Raw genomic sequence first — 18,427 nt, 5'->3', positions numbered from 1 at the left:
ATTTAGATTAGCCAATTAACCTAACCCCAGTAAGTGCATGTCTTTGGAATGTGGGAGGAAACCGGAGTACCCGGAGGAAACCCACGCAAGCACGGGGAGAACATGCAAACTCCACACAGAGAGAGGGAGAGGCCTGGGCCAAGGTGGAATCGAACCCAGGCCTTCCAGATGGTATTCTAACTGTGAGGCAGCAGTGCTAACCACTGCGCCACCGTGCTGCCCAAAACAAAATTAATAGGCTGAAAAAAGTGAGGATAGTTTAAAACAGGCATGACACATCTTGAGTGACAGAGCTCACAGCTCAGGAAAGAAGATGTTACTGGGCATCAGTGTCACATTTTAGCCTCAGTATGCAGGTAATAGTAGTGGATGTTTCATCTTTGAATTGCAGGGTTAATGTCAACTGCAGTCCCTCAGTGCACAGTTAAGTAGTTCACAACAGCAGGAATGTCTTCCCTCTCAGCATGAATACAAACATTTTGGTGCTTCAAAATCAAGAAAAAAAAAGATTGAAAGAAGCATCCAAACCTTTCCACTGAGTGAAAAAAAATAGCTGAGTGGTTCAAAAGAGCAGAGATCAACAGCAAAAACCACAATGAGGATATCACAATACCCGACACAGCTGGAAATGGATTAGTCTCCATCTCTTAGCCTGAGTGAAAAACTGATGAAATGTTATAAACAGCGGGGTGGGAGCTCACTGATGCTGAGAGGTAAAAGCCTCATCTCTGCAAATGATCAGCATTTCAAGACAAGACAAGATAAGAAGTTTATTCAGACAGGTTTTAATAGTTTCATTCGAAAACCTTCGAGAGGTACTAATGACAACCGAAGTGTTGAGTCTCTGAATATAGCAACATGAGTGGCAGAGCCTAATCATTCAGGAGTAGGTTTAATGTTCCCCAGGTAGAAACAGTTCTTTCAGCTGTAATGGCCCCATATTAGATGAATGAACAGCGTAATAATGTCCAGTTGGATGAGTAAATGGTGTAATTCTGGCTCAATGGATAAATGAATGTTGCAATCATGTCATGTTGTGGAGATGAATGGCGTCCTGAGTGACTCATTACAGGCTGGATGCTGATGGGGATGAATCAGTGTTGTCAGAGGAAACCTTTACATCTTTCTCACATTTGGTTTACGGTTGATTCCCTGCAATCAAAACACCATATATTATACATTATGCAATAATTAACATCAATTAGTCTTGTTTTAATTGGCGCCGGTCCCACAGTCCCCTAGAAACCTATAAAAAAAAAAATCAGAAACTGTTTGTTTTGGGGTTTTGTTTCTCAAATGAAAGTACTGGGTAAGTTTTGCAGCTTTCATCTTTCATTTATTATATCTACATAGCATAGAAAAATCATTTCTAAATCTTAAAAAGACACACAGCCCAAATTAATGTTTGTTTTACTGTAAGAGATTGTCTTTTGTCTGCACAATGTAATCACATCCCACAGATATACACACAGATTCATGATTGCCAGCCCCATAAATATTCATAGTTTTCCTCTGAAGCTGCAAACTGTAAGCTAAAGCCAAACTAATGCCGCCTCCATCCAAAGCCTCTCTGTTAATGGATGTTGTTCTCCACCACTGAGACAAGAGCCAATTACTATGATTCACGCAGCAGTCCGATCTGGGCCCACAACTCTGACAGCAGGGCTTTAGTTTCGATTACTCTGTCAACATCAGTCCACTTCATCTCAACAACACAAGGTCTTCATCCGCCTCCTGATAATTTTAAAGAGGAATACCGTTCCATTTGCAGCACCTCTTTTCAAATGAAATTTGTAGCTAGAGCCAACAATAGCATTGGCTTATTTACCCTTAGTTAAAGAAGATTTCGTAGGAGGTTATAAAAGAGCAAGATTTAGCATTTTAATTCACTGACAGTGCTTCTCAAACTGAACGGTGAAGTCACTCTGAAAGCTTCAAGACAAAGAAAGGCTTTCCCGCCAAGTATTTGAGCAAACAGTTAAATACATTGTAGAGGCCAAAGGTGGAATCCAGCCATAATGATAATGGATAATGGTCTAAATGTAAATAATTGATTTAACTAATGTTGCATTCTAAAGCTTCAAAATACTGGATTTTTATATCATACTACTGGCATTCACTTACTAGCAAATTAAGAGTAACACCCAAACTGCAACACATACAAGAGCATGGAAGACTCGTCAGTGCAGGCAATCTTTTTCCAGTCTTCTCTAGACCAATTTTGGTGAACCCATGTGAATTTAGCCTTCTTTTTCCAGCTGACAGAAGTGGCACCCGGGGTGGTCTTCTGCTACTGTAGTCCATCTCCTTCAAGGTTCAACGTGTTTTGCATAACCTGGTTGTATCGAGTGGTTATTTGAGTTACTGTTCCTATCAGCTCAAAGCAGTCTGACCATTCTCTGTAAACCCTGGAGGTGGCTGTGTAAGAAAATCCCAGCAGATCAGCAATTTCTGAAATACTCAGACCAGCCTGTCAGGCACCAACAAGAAGGCCACGTTCAAAATCGCTTAAATCACCTTTCTTACCCATCCTGACTGCCCAGTTTGAACTTCAGCAGGTCGTCTTGACCATGTCTACATGACTAAGTGCACTGAGTTGCTGCCATGTGATTGTCTGATTAGATATTTGTGTTAACGAGCAGTTGAGCAGGTAGACCTAATTAAGTGGTTGGTGAGTTTATATCCACATGGACGGATAGCTTTCTATAAATATTTAGTTCAGCTGCATGCTAACATTAAAAAGCCTTCAGCTTGGCCTCAGTGGCACTGCAATTTGGTTGTAAAATTATTGGGTATTAACTGAGTCTGAACTCTGTTTAGTACAGTTTGTTACAGCAGTTATCATTAAACCTCCCACTGTATAATGCAGTTATATGGCACTTTATAGTTACTAGAGTGGTGCAGAGGCTTATACATATTTAATTCTCCTGTTTTAAATGCCATCCAGCTACTCAACAATCATCAGAAGGCGTCCAGCTCTTTTGTCCTCTGAAGTTCCTCCTGATAGTTTTTATTCCTCCAGGCTTTGCCCTTACAGACACTTGTAACTGTGGGTGGTGGGGGAGCTCTCAGTATGAAAAGCAGGTGAATTACAGTAGTCTGAAGAGGTGAGATGAGAGGGACGGCTCTCCAACGCGGAGTGCTGTAATCCCTGAGGAGATAATGCGTGGTGAGAGCACAGCCTCGCTGAGGTAACAGTCGAGAGAGAGCAGTGGAGTTTAAAAACACCGGGCCAGTTTTCCTCAGCGGAGCTTTGGCATTTAAGAGCCGACATCCCTGACAGTGTGACCAGTGGAGCACAAACACAGACGGCTCAGAGGAAAATGGAGCTAAATGTTGAATACCTGCTGGCCTCTGCAGCCAACGAACCTCAACACTGACCCTGGCTGCGCTGGACAGAGAGACCTTCCTGAATATTAAACTGCTGCACCTTCCTGAAAACACCTCCTGTCTTTTTGTCAGCTTCAACATTTAATCGGAGTTAAAGTCAAAAAATAACACTTGTCTTCTGAAAGCACCTTTTAAACATCCGGATTACCATAAAAACATTATTCCTTAACATCTTACAACACATTTACACTGAACAGATGATTCTTAAGCCAAGGGCAGAGTAAAATATCTACAGGCAAACAAAAGGTGAAGTCTTTGCATTTGGTAAGACAAAAACTTGACCACCAGAACAGGAAGCAAATATTGACATCTGAGTGATGGGAAATATCTTTTCAGTTCAGTCAAAATCCTCCTGGACACCCATCACTCAGCCTCTGCACTATCCATCAGTTCATACAGTGTCAACTTTATCATTTTGCCAATGTGACAAATGGCCAGTTTGACTGCATTAAAAAGCCTTAAAGCAGTTTAAAAAAAATCTCTGGAGGGTAGAAGCCAAATATATTTTATCACCCCTGAAATGACAGACTAATACCAGAGACAAAGTGGCTCCTTCACCTGCACTGTCCACTTCTTTACTGAATAGAAAATGCCCATAGAGTCCGTGACAAAGCTGGGGGACCGGGAATACCGATGATCTCCATCCATCACCTCAGCAAACAGAAGGTCCTGCACTTCAGAGCTCTATAAGCCCCACAAACCCAAAGTTCAGTGCCTCTCAGTATGAGCAGAGCCAACTTATTTAGCCGTTCAAAGCACGTAGCAGTAAGCAGGATAATGAGGCTCCAGCGATGGCTGTTTTTGCTCCAGAGCACTAACAATCATCCTCAAGCAGCAAACATCAATGCTCATTTTACTAATCCGCACAACGTCTACCTCCAGTTTGACCCAAGGGGGTTCAAGCCTGCTCTCGTCTAGATATACACAGAGAAAGAAAGAAAGAAAGAAAGAAAGAAAGAAAGAAAGAAAGAAAGAAAGAAAGAAAGAAAGAAAGCATTAAAAATACAACATAGTGAGATACTTTGCATTTTGTTTTCTTTAGCTCAACAACACAGTAGATTTTCTCAGTGTTGCAGAGCTAAAGAAAACAACCCAAAAGCTTATATTTTGATATTTTGAGTCACAACTGGTGAGGGTGTTTTAAAATGGTCCGCAAATAGCTCTACAGAACATCATCATTTCATTATCAATTCAAATGTTTTTGCCTTATTTTGCCATTTTTAAGACATTTAGCATATTTAATCCCACCTGGGCTGTCTCATCCGTTACCTTAAATAGGTGTCAAACCTATCAGGTAGTCATGAAAACACTTAATTTTTTCACTTATATTTCTACTTTCTGCCACTTGTCCAGTCCAGTTGATTGTTTTTGTACATACAGAATAGCAATTATTTATTAAAACCGTTGACTCAGTATTTTCAGATAATATGCTGTAGCTTTACTTCTTTAAGCCTGACTGTACTACACAGCTAAACCTATAGACAGTTAAGTAACCCTTTAAGCTCTCAAATATTGTTTCACATTTCTATCTGACAAAATGAACAACCTCAGACTCTAATGAGAGACGTGATAGAATTTTGAAATACATTCACATCAGTCCAGAATGCGATTTTCAAAACTCTATAAAACACTGACAAATGTATTTACAACTAACAAAATAATGGTCACCGAATCTGAAGGAACATAAATGAAATGCAACAAACCCTACATCCCTTTAGTCACAGTAACAGTGGATGGTTTCTTGAGTGAATGTGTCATGCTTGGCAACATTTGTAAATGTTTTTTCTTTTTCTTTTATAAAAATATGGCCTGGACTGAGAACAGGGGGCTCCAGAGGGGAACAAGTTTATTAAATGAAAAGTCTGGTTCAACAAGTGCAAAAAACAAAAAAAGAAGGGGAAGATGTATGTGTTTAGATTATAACTTTAAGCATTTGTGATTTTTTTTTTTTTTTACCACAGTGCTCACAGAAGATAATAAAAAAAAAACACATAATTAGTTCCTTGTTGATTGTATTGCTGATTCAGGTGTTACTCATTTTGTACAATAAATTCAGGTGGAAAACCAAACCCCTGTTTCACATGAGCACTGTGCAAGACACAGATAAGCAAAGAAAAACAAACTAAATAAAATGGACTTTTTTTCCAAGCATCTGAGGACCACTTCCAGCATTCCTGCTATTTTCAGATTTCTCTGGTGCTATTACATTTGCACTTACACATTTACGATTTCACTATGGAGCTTAAACTTGTATGGACATTCACAAGGTCAGACTGTTGATTTAAAGTTCTAATGTAACGCTCTGAGAGCTTTGAGAGAGAAAAATGGATAAACACCACGGACAGCAGTGCATTCCAACACACCTTGCATTGAAAACAGGGAATTTTCTAGGCTACACCGGGACAAGCTTTGCTCCCTGTTGTCCACTTCCCCGTTTTTTTTTTTTTTTTTTTCTGATGCACTGAAAAAAAAGCTTTCATAATGCACCTTGAACCAATCATTATTGTGACACTGGAAATACAAGATAAGCAATTATATTTCTTCCTCACTGATGGTTCAAAATACCAGTTGCGCTTTAAGCAGTCGATACTTCATTTGGCTTCCTCCTCTTCTCTTCCTGTGTTCTTGCCTGTAAACATCTGCCTGTCTTGACAGCTACCAAACTGAGAGGCTCAGCACTTTAAGTCCTCTGGCTGTGAGCTATGGCAAGAATATTTGTTCCTCAGCTCCAGTTCTTTATCCAGATGTCGAACAAGATTCCTGCATAATGCTGAATCCTTCTGGCCGTATCCTGCTAGAAAACCACCAGATAATCAACTCATTATGTACAACACAATCTGTGTGTGCAAGGATATACAGTAGCCCACACACAGACACCAGTCTGACGCTGCCTTTGAAATCAGAGAACAATCATCCTCCTCATTGAGGCTCGTTACACTGATCAGCAATGTGGGTGGGTGTGTGGGAGACAGACATCAACCAAATGAAGTGATCAAAAACAGCAACGAGCCACAGAATGACAGCATTTAAAATCTCTTCATCTTGAAATTTCCAGGTTTAACTTGCAAAAAAACACCGATACAGAGTTAAAAGAAGCTGCTAAGAGGCAAGACTTTGGTCAGGTTATACGCTGCTATAACCTGGAACATTTATTATGAATCATAATCCAGAAATATGCAGATTCTGAGGGAGTTCTGCAGGAAACACCAATCATACTGATGGCTCCAGGAGGACATATGTTTAATATCTGCTAATTCACCGGCAGCAATAAGTAAATTATTTTAATATATTTGCCTCTAAATATCTATTAATAGAGAGCAGCAGACCAGCAAGTCTCTGTGGGGGTAAAAAAATGGTACAAAATGTAATATTGTTCTGTCATTCAAATAAAATGCAGGGATGTTCATATCATCCAAGCAACGGCAAATCTAATTTATTTCAAAAAGGAAACACTGAATTGGACACTGGGGATTCATAAAATTGAAAACTGCATTGCACCAGCAGAAAAGCTTACACTACAAACTATATTTATGCAAATGAGTGCGAGGAAAACACAGTGTAACTTTTATCTTTTTTCATAGGGTCAGTAGCCATAAATGCGAAGCAATATTGCAATGTGAAACTATATATTTGTTTGTATTCATTTTGCTTCATGCTTAACCGGGAATTTTCCATTTACTGTATATATTTCGGTTCAGATTGTTTAAAGGGCATTTCAATCTCGGGAATCAAATGCATAAATGTATTTTTTTTCTTCTTGCCTGTGGTGCCATTTATCCCTCTGAATTCTGGTGTGGGTTGCCTAATTCTGAAGACATCTGTTGTTGAGGCGTCTGGCTTCTCTCGACTAGAACAGAATTAGATGACTCTCACCTTGTGGTGCACCACAAAAAAAAAAAAAAGAAACAAACAAAATACATTTGATTGAAAAACTTGACCATATTATGTTGGCACAATTTTCTTAGTACTCAAATACACCTGCCACCAATGGAAACATGCAGCTAGTTAACATTATAGCTAAGCTAAGCGGGTATAATCAGGAGTTTTACGTCTTGCCACACTGTTACAAACCTCTCATCACAAATATTTACTGGTTCCTGCAAATGCTCCTAAAGGGTTTGTTGATTTTTCGGAGTAAGCTCTTCGTGATTTCCGAAAAGAGGCAAGGCTACAGAGTTTTTCAAAAGTACATTTGTGGCATTTTAAGCACTACAAGGTGAGTGCCTTTTAATTGTATTATACTGAAGAGAAGGCAGACATACAGTGGTGGTCAGAAGTTCACATGCACTCATCGGGGGCATGAATGTCATTATCAAACTGATTATCAAACTGTGATTACCTGCCTTTCTTTTCATCTGTATATATAATATATATATGTATATATTGCACTTGCTTTATTATTTATTTATTTTTATTTTCTACTTTTACTTTCCTAATATACTAGTTCTTAAATTTTATTTTAACTTAGTTGCTTATTTCAATTGTTTGTAAGGCAGTCGCAAGTAAGAATTTCATTGCTCAGCATAACCACAGTGTTTTGCGGTGTACATGACAATAAACTTCTTGAATCTTGAATCTTGAATGTCATGGTAATTTGGGGTTTTTAATGATTTCTTTGAACTGTTCGTTTTGCCACTGTGCTGCCTGGTAGCGCTGTGGTTAGAACTGTTGCTTGACAGCAAGAAGGTCCTGGGTTCAAATCCACCATCTGGCTAGGCCCGTTCTTTGTGGAGTTTGCATGTTCTCCCCATGTCTGTGTGGAATCCCTCTGGGTACTCTGGCTTCCTCCCACAGTCCACAGACATGTAATTAGTGAGACAGACTGGCAGCCTGTCCAGGGTATGCCCTGCCTCTCACCCTATGACAGCTGGGATAGGCTCCAGCCCCTCCATGATACTTCCATGATCCCTGAGCAAATCGTGCTGGACCACATTTTGAACAAGAGATACTTTTACTGAAATGCAGGAACGAGCAACAACATAAACAAGTTTATTCACTAATTAATTATCAAACAAGAAAACGGTGTCTGTCTACACTGAAAAGCACTAGTTATTGCATTGTGCTTTATGTTGCATCACATTAATTACAGTCTGTTATGTTTTGTTAAACAGAGAAATTATCCCTGCGCTAATCAATTTACTGTGTTAACGTAACATATTACTACCAAGCAGACCAATCATAGCTGTTGCCATGCAGGAAAGTTACTTTTCTGGGAAGATGCGCATAAAGCTACAGCATAGGTTACAGTGGAGTTATCACAGTGCTATAAATCAAGATTAACTGCTCACCTACTCTTTAAATATAATGACTGATATAACTGATAACACAGTTTCAATTTAACAGCTGATTTCGCGCTTGTGTAAAAAAATTGTAATTAAATAGTTGGTGACAATTTTTTTTAGAGACCATATAACGCATCTCTGATTAAAGCTATTTTAGGTGGAATATCCAACTTTTGTGCCATCTTGTAGAACTAAAAATTAAAAACAGTGATTGACATGAAATGCTCAAAAAGCAGCACAGGCAGCTCAGAGCTTTTAACCAAGATTATCTTTTTTTTTCTACCAGAGGGGGGAAAAAAACTCTGTCAGCACAACAACATGCTTTAAATATGGTATGACAGAACCAGTATTAATATTCAAAGTGCTTTCACAGTTGAAAGGAGTCATACTTGGAACAGAGCAGATTTCTGCTCAGGCCAGAAACTTTCATCCAAAGAGCTTAGCGCCAACAGTCCTCTCTGCCAGGTGTTCAGTTACTCTTTAAGAACTGATTCAAAAACACTGTGATATTTGATATTGTAAATAATACTCAGCTCTGTTTCCGTTTGTTGGCCAGTACTATCAGAGGGATGCTACACAAACTGAGAGTGGCAGAGAAAAAAGATATGTTCTTGTTGGATTCCCTCTGGCTATAAGCTGTACATTTAAGTTTTAAACCAACAGTGCATCAACACAAAGCCATGTTACGCTTCTTTTCCTTCTCTAAAGGTTTATGAGAGGCATCACTAATCTACAAACAACAGTGGTGGTCAACTAGAGAATAGAATAGATGAATGGAATAGATGAAGAGCTTCGTGCAGAAAATATTGTCAGGATGTGGTGGGACAGGTTTCTGGTAAACTGAGGTTAGGTTCCTGTTACAGTAAGGCAGTGAAGATCACATTCACTGCAAGCTGCTTTACAGAGACCAGAAATCCTCCCTGCACTAATGCTGCTATAATATATTTCTTTATATTTATATATAAGCTTCAAAGGTTAAAAAAAAAAAAGAAGATGTCATGACGGAGGGTATCTATAAATCCTATTCCCTCTTACCCTGTGTGCACACAGCCTCTTCACACCTTCACTAAACCACAACAGGAGCCACATTCGCAGCAACTACTTAGTTTTACTTTACAGCCAACGTCCCCAAGGAGACATTAAAATAAGTGCTCTTAAAAAAAAAAGTTCTGTGCAGATAATTTGATGTTCTCGATCTTTCCCTGACTCTCCAACAATACGATCTCAGGTTTCCTGAGGGCTGAAACACAAAAGCTACTAGGATTTCTTTAGCTACCAGAGGAGTTTGCAAGCTTTCCAGAAAGTTGTAGAGGAATGTACTGAAGCAGAACCCTTGGCCTGAACTACTAAATCTTCACAGTACAGGGTAATTGTGAGGAGCTGGAGCTAAAATTCGGTCTCCAATTAAGTCAGTGGTCAAAAATGAGGGATACCATGGTGAATAGCTCCTGTTATAGCAAGAAAGCTGGGGAAAACCCTGGTATTATGGGCTGGATTTTAGACTTTCTGTCAAATGGGTCCCAAAAAGTAAAGATGAATAAGTGCCTCTTTGAAGAGTTCTGTTCACCCTCCAGATTTCCTCATAGCTGTACTTTATACCCTTTAAATATGGCTGCGACTGCACATATAGAAATTGCTACAAATGGCTCTGTATCTGCTTCCAAGAGCATTTCATTGTTGGGGAAGGACCATGTTCTCCAATTGAATGGGCAAAATATACATTATATATTTAATATAGTTTAAAAAAAAGTATAGATGGATTTGCCTAATCTGCCTGGGTAGCAGTTAATTTAAGGTCTGCTAAAGTCACTAACGCAGCAAGCCAGTTACATTATGTGCGGAATTTTTTGATATCAATATTTATTACTGTATAAGTATGTATTTCATAATTTATACACCCAGTTTGTTAGGTAAATGTCTTTAACTGCTCATTAATATAATCAGCATAAACATCTAATGTGGCTTGGTTGTTGGTGCCAGGTGGGCTGGACTGAGTATTACAGAATCTGCTGATCTACTGGAATTTTCCCACACAAGCATTTCTGTGGTTTACAGAGAATGGCCTGGCACAGATCCAGTACCCAGTGAGCGGCAGTTCTCTGGCTGAAAATGTCTTGTTGATGCCAGCGGTCAGAGAAAAATGGCCAGATTGCTTTGAGCTGATAGGAAGCTCTAATAACCACTTGTTACAACCAAAGTGCGCAGAAGAGCATCTCTGAATGTTCCACATATCGAAACGTGAAGCAGATGGGCTACAGCAGCAGAAGACCACACTGAGTGCCAATCCTGTGAACTAAGAAAAAGAAGCTATAGTTTGCGCAGGGTCACCAAAATTGGACAATGGAAGATTGGAAAAACGGTCCCTGGTCTCAATTTCTGCTGCAAGATTTGGATGGTAGGGTCATAATTTCATGTAAACAACATGAAAGTGTGGCTCCATCCTGCTTTGCATCAACCATTCAGGCTGCTGGTGGTGTAATGGTGTGTGGGGATATTTTCTTGGGACACTTTGGGCCCCTTAGTACCACTTGTGCATTGTTTAAATACCACAACCTAAGTATTGTCACTGACCATGTACATCTTTTTATGACCACTGTGTACCCATCTTTTTGATGGCTGCTTCCAGAAGGATAACACACCATGTCACAAAGCTCAAATCATCTCAAAGTGGTTTCTGGAAAATGGCAATACTCAAGTGGCCACAGTCACCAGATCACCAGCAGAGCACCTTTGGTATCATATCAATATGGACCAAAACCTCAGAGGAATATTTCCAGCCACTCTCTTTCAGTTATCATATTCTTTGGTTCTGACTGAAAATGTCTAATGGACTGTTAGGTGTGCTTATGGGGATGACTTTTTGTTTTGTTTTATATTTTGTTTATGTTATCACTTTATCCAGAATCTGTAGGTATACTGTCTTACAGCAAAAAAAAAAAAAAAAAGTCTCACTTTGCCCCATAAAGTTAAACTTGACTTGAACATGAATCCCAAAACAGCACTAGTTGCACAACTTTTCAAAGTTCCTGAGTCAGCCAGGCAGGCAATAAATAGGAGTCCTTTCAGCTGACATGAAAAAAGAAACACACAACCTTTCCATGAGATAACACACAAACTGATAAACCAGCATGATCACACCGAAGATGAACTCCAGTGCCTTCTCAGAAAAATGCTGGTCTTGGTAATGATGGCGGTTAGGGAGCAGAAGATTGTAGGGGGCATCGCTCCAGACCAGTATTACACACATTTGTTCTCAGCCTGCCTTAAATTGAATCTTTTGCTGAAGCTTGAAGTGTTTTATCTCCAAGTTGATAATACACCCTGTACAGAAATTCAGTTTTTTTGTTTGTTTGCTGGGGTTCGAATTTATCACACACAGTATGACTGGTCAAGAGCTGAAATCTCCTCAAGCTGCACTTTTCTCCATTAAAACAGACGCAGCTCACATATGAGCTGGGTATCCCTTTAGGTTTCAGCTCTGCAATATTATCATCCTGTAATAACAGGGAAACAGTGTAAAACTATTAGGAAAATAAAAGTTTGTATAATAGGAAGACATGTAATGAAATTAAGAACAAACACAGGCTTTTACATTATCCAGCTTTGATTTACAGTTCACTTTTTTTTTTTTTGAGGTAACCTTTTTGGTCCTTATTGTGAGTTTAAGATTTACAATATTATAACAGAAGCAGTACATTCCTACATTTCTTCATTTGTAAACTATCATAATTCTTCCTTGGATAAAAAACATTTTTCATTGTCACTACAAATGTAGTTGAAGAACTTTAAAAAGGGTTGTTTCAGAGCTGCATTTACTGATTGCGTTCAGGAATCCGTGGTGTCATGCAGCGCCAGTTTCGTGGCAACCCATCATATGCTAAAGCAGAATAAGGAAAACCGGATTAATGTCATTATCATTATTGATTATTAATTAAAAAATGTTTACACTACATTAGAGAATCTTAAAATATTTGTCATATAATAACTTCCTGTATTTTTTCCATGATGTTAAACAACTTCAAAATTCTGTTGTTAGTGATGTTATTATGTGGATTGTTCTAATCTTCTTTTTTTTTAATCCTCTTAACTTTTATGTCATTTGTTTCCTAAAGTTGCTAGTCCTCGGTCATTGATATTTGAAATCTTCTGAAACTTTTTTTATGAAGTTTCAAAATTTTCCAGAAATACTGTACATTGATGTTTACCGTTAATCCCTGCACCTCCATTATTCTTAGGATGACTCTTTTGAAATCTGGTATGAGCATTCAGTGTGCAAAGCTCTAGAAAATGCTTCATTTTTTTAAAGAATTTTTGAAATTTTGAAGATAAACAGTACATTCATGTTTAACTTCGGTGACCTTATTTATTGGTTGAATCTTTTTGATCATTAATTTCAGTAGTGATGCCACCCTTATTTATTGTCTTATTCTTCTGAAACTTGTCATTAATATTCATTGAGCAACACTGCAGATAGATTTTCAATTTATTTTGATTTTTCACAAATTTTCCCAATTTTTTGATTGATTCTTAATGTCAGTTGCTACTACTTCAGTATATATGGGCTTATTCTTCTCAAACTTAGTATGAGTATTCAAAGGTCTAAAGAATTTTAAAGACTGATTTTAATTATTTTGAATATTCTTATTATTTTAGATATTTTAGTAATTTATATATATATATATATATATATATATATATATATATATATATATATATATATATATATATATATATATATATATATATATATATATATATATATATGTATATATATATATATATTTTTTTTTTTTTTTACACCACTACATCCGATGCTTTGCATTGCGCTTGGTGATGTAAGGCTTGGATGCAACTGCTCCGCCATGGAAAATCATTCCATGAAGCTCTCTACACACTGTTCTTGAGCTAATCTGAAGACCACATGAAGTTTGGAGGTCTGTGGTGACTGTCTTTGCAGAAAGTTGGTGACCCCTGCACACTATACACCTCAGCATCCACTGACCCCGCTCTGTCATTTTAGTCAATTCAATTCAATTTAATTTTATTTATAAAGCATCAAATCACAACAAACAGTCGCCTCAAGGAGCTTTATATTGTAGGTAAAGACCCTACAATAATACAGAGCAAACCCAACAGTCAAAACGACCCCCTATGAGCAGCACTTGGTGACAGTGGGAAGGAAAAACTTCCTTTTAACAGGAAGAAACCTCCAGCAGAACCAGGCTCAGGGAAGGGCAGTCATCTGCCGCGACCAGTTGGGGCTGAGGGGAGAGAGACAGAGATTAATAATAACTAATGATTAAATGCAGAGTGGGGTATAACCAGAGTAAAAAGAGGTGAATGAAAAGACACACTCAGTGCATCATAGGAACCACCAGCAGCCTAGGCCTATAGCAGCATAACTAAGAGATGGTTCAGGGTCACCTGATCCAGCCCTAACTACAAGCTTGATGAAAAAGGAAAGTTTTAAGCCTAATCTTAAAAATAGAGAGGGTGTCTGTCTCCCGATTCCAAGCTGGGAGCTGGTTCCACAGAAGAGGCGCCTGAAAGCTGAAGGCTCTGCCTCCCATTCTACTCTTAAGTATCCTAGGAACCACAAGTAAGCCAGTCAGAACGACCCCCTATGAGCAGCACTTGGTGACAGCGGGAAGGAAAAACTCCCTTTTAACAGGAAGAAATGTCCAGTAGAACCAGGCTCAGGGAGGGGCAGTCATCTGCCGCGACTGGATGGGGCTGAGGGGAGAGAGACAGGACAAAGGACATGCTGTGGAAGAGAGACAGAGATTAATAATAACTAATGATTAAATACAGAGTGATATATAAACAGAGTAAAAGAGGTGAATAAAAAGAATCAGTGCATCATAGGAACCCCCCAGCAGCCTAGGCCTATTGAAGCATAACTAAGAGGTGGTTCAGGGTCACCTGATCCAGCCCTAACTATAAGCTTTATCATAAAGGAAAGTTTTAAGCCTAATCTTAAAAATAGAGAGGGTGTCTGTCTCCCAAATCCAAGCTGGGAGCTGGTTCCACAGAAGAGGGGCCTGAAAGCTGAAGGCTCTGCCTCCCATTCTACTCTTAAGTATCCTAGGAACCACAAGTAAGCCAGCAGTCTGAGAATGAAGAGCTCTGTTGGGGTGATATGGTACTATGAGGTCTTTGAGATAAGATGGGGCCTGATTATTCAAGACCTTGTATGAGAGGAGAAGAATTTTAAATTCTATTCTAGATTTAACAGGGAGCCAGTGAAGAGAAGCCAATATGGGAGAAATATGCTCTCTCTTTCTAGTCCCTGTCAGTACTCTAGCTGCAGCATTTTGGATCAGCTGAAGGCTTTTCAGGAAGCTTTTAGGGTAGCCCGATAATAATGAATTACAATAATCCAGCCTAGAAGTAATAAATGCATGAATTAGCTTTTCAGCATCACTCTGAGAAAGGATGTTTCTAATTTTAGAAATATTGCGCAAATACAAAAAAGCGGTCCTACATATTTGTTTAATATGTGCATTGAAGGACATATCCTGGTCAAAAATGACTCCAAGATTTCTCACAGTGTTACTAGAGGCCAATGTAATGCCATCCAGAGTAAGTATCTGGTTTGACACCATGTTTCTAAGATTTGTGGGGCCGAGAACAAGAATTTCAGTTTTATCTGAAATTAGAAGCAGGAAATTAGAGGTCATCCAGGCCTTAATGTCTTTAAGACATTCCTGCAGTTTGACTAATTGATGTGTGTCATCTAGCTTCATTGATAGCTAAAACTGGATATCATTTGCATAACAATGAAAATGTATGCAATGCTTTTTAATAATACTGCCTAAGGGAAGCATGTATAATGTAAATAAAATTGGTCCCAGCACAGAACCCTGTGGAACTCCATAATTAACCTTAGTGTGTGAAGAAGACTCCCCATTTACATGAACAAATTGGAGTCTATTAGATAAATATGACTCAAACCACTGCAGTGCAGTACCTATAATACCTATAGTATGCTCTAATCTCTGTAATAAAATGTTATGGTCAACAGTATCAAAAGCTGCACTGAGGTCCAACAGGACAAGAACAGAGATGAGTCCACTGTCAGAGGCTGTAAGAAGATCATTGGTAACCTTCACTAATGCTGTTTCTGTACTGTGATGAATTCTGAAACCTGACTGAAACTCTTCAAATAAACCGTTCCTCTGCAGATGATCAGTTAGCTGTTTTACAACTACTCTTTCAAGAATCTTTGAGAGAAAAGGAAGGTTGGAGATTGACCTATAATTAGCTAAGACAGCTGGGTCAAGTGATGGCTTTTTAAGTAACGGTTTAATTACAGCCACCTTGAAGGCCTGCGGCAATATTTAGTAACAAGGAAATTTCACTACTGGACGTGCTGCACAACTAGCATCCCATCACTGAGAGCGACCCACTCTTTCATAAATGTTTGTAGAAGCAGTCTGCATGCCTAGGCGCTACATGATTGAAACACCTGAAATCAACGATTTGGATGGGTAAGTGAATACTTTTGATAATATAGTGTTTCTCATATTGTACAAGTAAAAGATTTGACAGCAGAACTATACACCAACAGGTCTTTTGTTTTTCCCAATCTGCCTGCCACATCTGGAATAACAAGTCCACCTTCTTGAAGTCCTTCTTGAAGCAACCAACTTGGCACTACAGTCGCTTATTTTGAAGCTTCAATCCAAATCAGTGGAGAGATTCACACCTCTTATTTCAAAGGTCATGGGGACAGAAAACCTGCACGTAAAGAATCAGCAGTCAAACGTGATGCAAAACACTCTCAAAAGTTCCAAAACCGTTGCTCCGCACGAGATATACATCCACTACAAATACACAATTTTACAATTTAATTAATGGCTCAATACAAAGTGCCGACACAAATCAATGTTTCTGTCTCATCCCATCAACAACAGGGACATAATTAGAGAAGAAAAATTATAAGTTCCTTTACCAATAACAGGATTGGCTCATATGTTTCCCAGAAAGTTCCCAAAGATTTCTCTAAACTAAACAATATCAGTTGCTTTTTTGTGACTGTGCATTAGGTAGTTTATTATTTTTTTTTTTTAGTTCCCTTTTACTTGCTCTTTACTTTAGTTTTTATTTGCTGGTTGATTAGAGCTGACAAAAATCTAATAGGTTAGTTTACAGAAAAAAATCAACTCTAAAATGTTAAACAATGTTAGAAAGCTCAATTTTCAAAGTCAAAAGAGTACTGAGCTCCATGCCATCCACATCAGTGCACGCTGTACTCACTATTATACACAAAGCTGCTAGTTTCTTCTTGACTTTAAAATGTGATTATGCATCATAATAACAGCTTGAACTACTGAACTTCTGGATTATTTTCTCATGGAAGACAGCACCAGATATAGTGGTTAAGTTGTGTGTTATAAAACCAAGAAAAAACAATATCTAAAACATACTAAAATGTCCCATAGAGTTGAAAAGGGTAAAAAATCCCTGTGGGTCCACAATGAGGGACTCCCTTTCATCCATTGTTAATCTAAAAGTATTTATTAGAATAGCTTTAAAATAGCCTGATGGCATAAATGTAATTAGAAAAAAAAAGAAAAGAAAAAACATTAAAACGCTACTGGATGCCTGATGCAATGACTTAAAATCACATCCTCAGCATCTTGAGCCCAGAGTCATAAGAGATTAGATCTAATTGGATATGGTGAGAAAAACAAGGAAATTAGATCCTGGCATCTTTTTAAACCCCTCGTAATTGTTTCAGGTAGCAGTGACACTGGCACAAATATAGACAGATTAAACAACTCTTTACAAAAAGCTGTTGCTTAAATGTTCACCTCTCTGGACAGACATTAATATTTATAGTCCTGCTGCCTTGCAGAAACCCAGTACTCTAGAGGATCTGCAAAACTGAGGGAACACAGACACTCACACTCCCTAAAAAGCCAGCAGGGGTGAAACTGTAGAAGACGTTCAGCGTGTCACAGCAGGGAAACAGACGGGGGAACTATTAGACACTAGACACTTTTTCTTATCTTCCCTTTTTGCTCTCTTTTTCTTTCCTCACCTCATCCTAATCCTCCTCTTCCCCCGTCTTCTCTACACTCTTATCCTCAAGACTTTTTTTTTTTTTACTTTCCTCATTATCATTTCTTTCCCCATACACAGTCTGTTCTTTGCTTCTCGTGAAGTCAAATCATCTCCAAGATGTGAGGCAGTGCATCCAGAGAAGCAGATGGAGGCCGGTACACACATACGGGAAAGTCAGTGAGGGATAAAATGGGAAAGGCAGAAGAAAATGTCACTGCAATTGTGAGAAACACAGAGGGAATACTACAGCCAGACACCCTGCAGACTCTGACCTCTAAAGTTTAGCCTTTCATACTTTATATGCTCTCCCCACTTTTCATTCCTCCTCTTCCTCGCTGCCCACACTTCTCCTCATCCTCTTCTGTTTCACCTTAAAGTGCTTAGTTCTGATTTACCGCTGACTTATTGTGTTGAAACTCAGCCTCTACTTTCTGTCTTTAATGGCCACTGACTCAGCTCTGTCCTCCTCTCTAATACAAACTGACTGGCCGTGTTCCTTCTCATCAGCAGTCGCTGCAGAATATCAGAGCAGCAGGCCGCAGAGCTGTTGGACACTGGGTTCATAAAAAATACACAGTACTGAGAACATTAAACTGTGATCAGCATCCCTTCTAGTGTGTAAAGATGACACCCTAGAACTTGTAAAGTAAGGTTGACACGCCAGCTACTTAAACCTGACAGCACTT

At 38.8% G+C, this 18,427-nt stretch overlaps 1 protein-coding gene across 1 annotated transcript in view; it reads right to left on the bottom strand.

Annotated features, from left to right (window-relative positions):
• LOC115795422 (contactin-associated protein-like 4) overlaps nt 1-18,427 on the bottom strand; it is a 142,890-nt gene that overhangs the window by 109,099 nt on the left and 15,364 nt on the right. The gene's annotated exons all lie outside the window — the stretch shown is intronic.

Source organism: Archocentrus centrarchus, chromosome 17, assembly GCF_007364275.1.
Source record: "Archocentrus centrarchus isolate MPI-CPG fArcCen1 chromosome 17, fArcCen1, whole genome shotgun sequence".
Classification (NCBI taxonomy): Eukaryota; Metazoa; Chordata; class Actinopteri; order Cichliformes; family Cichlidae; genus Archocentrus; species Archocentrus centrarchus.
Note: the sequence above shows the minus strand (reverse complement) of the source record. Positions and strands in the feature narration are given on the sequence as shown.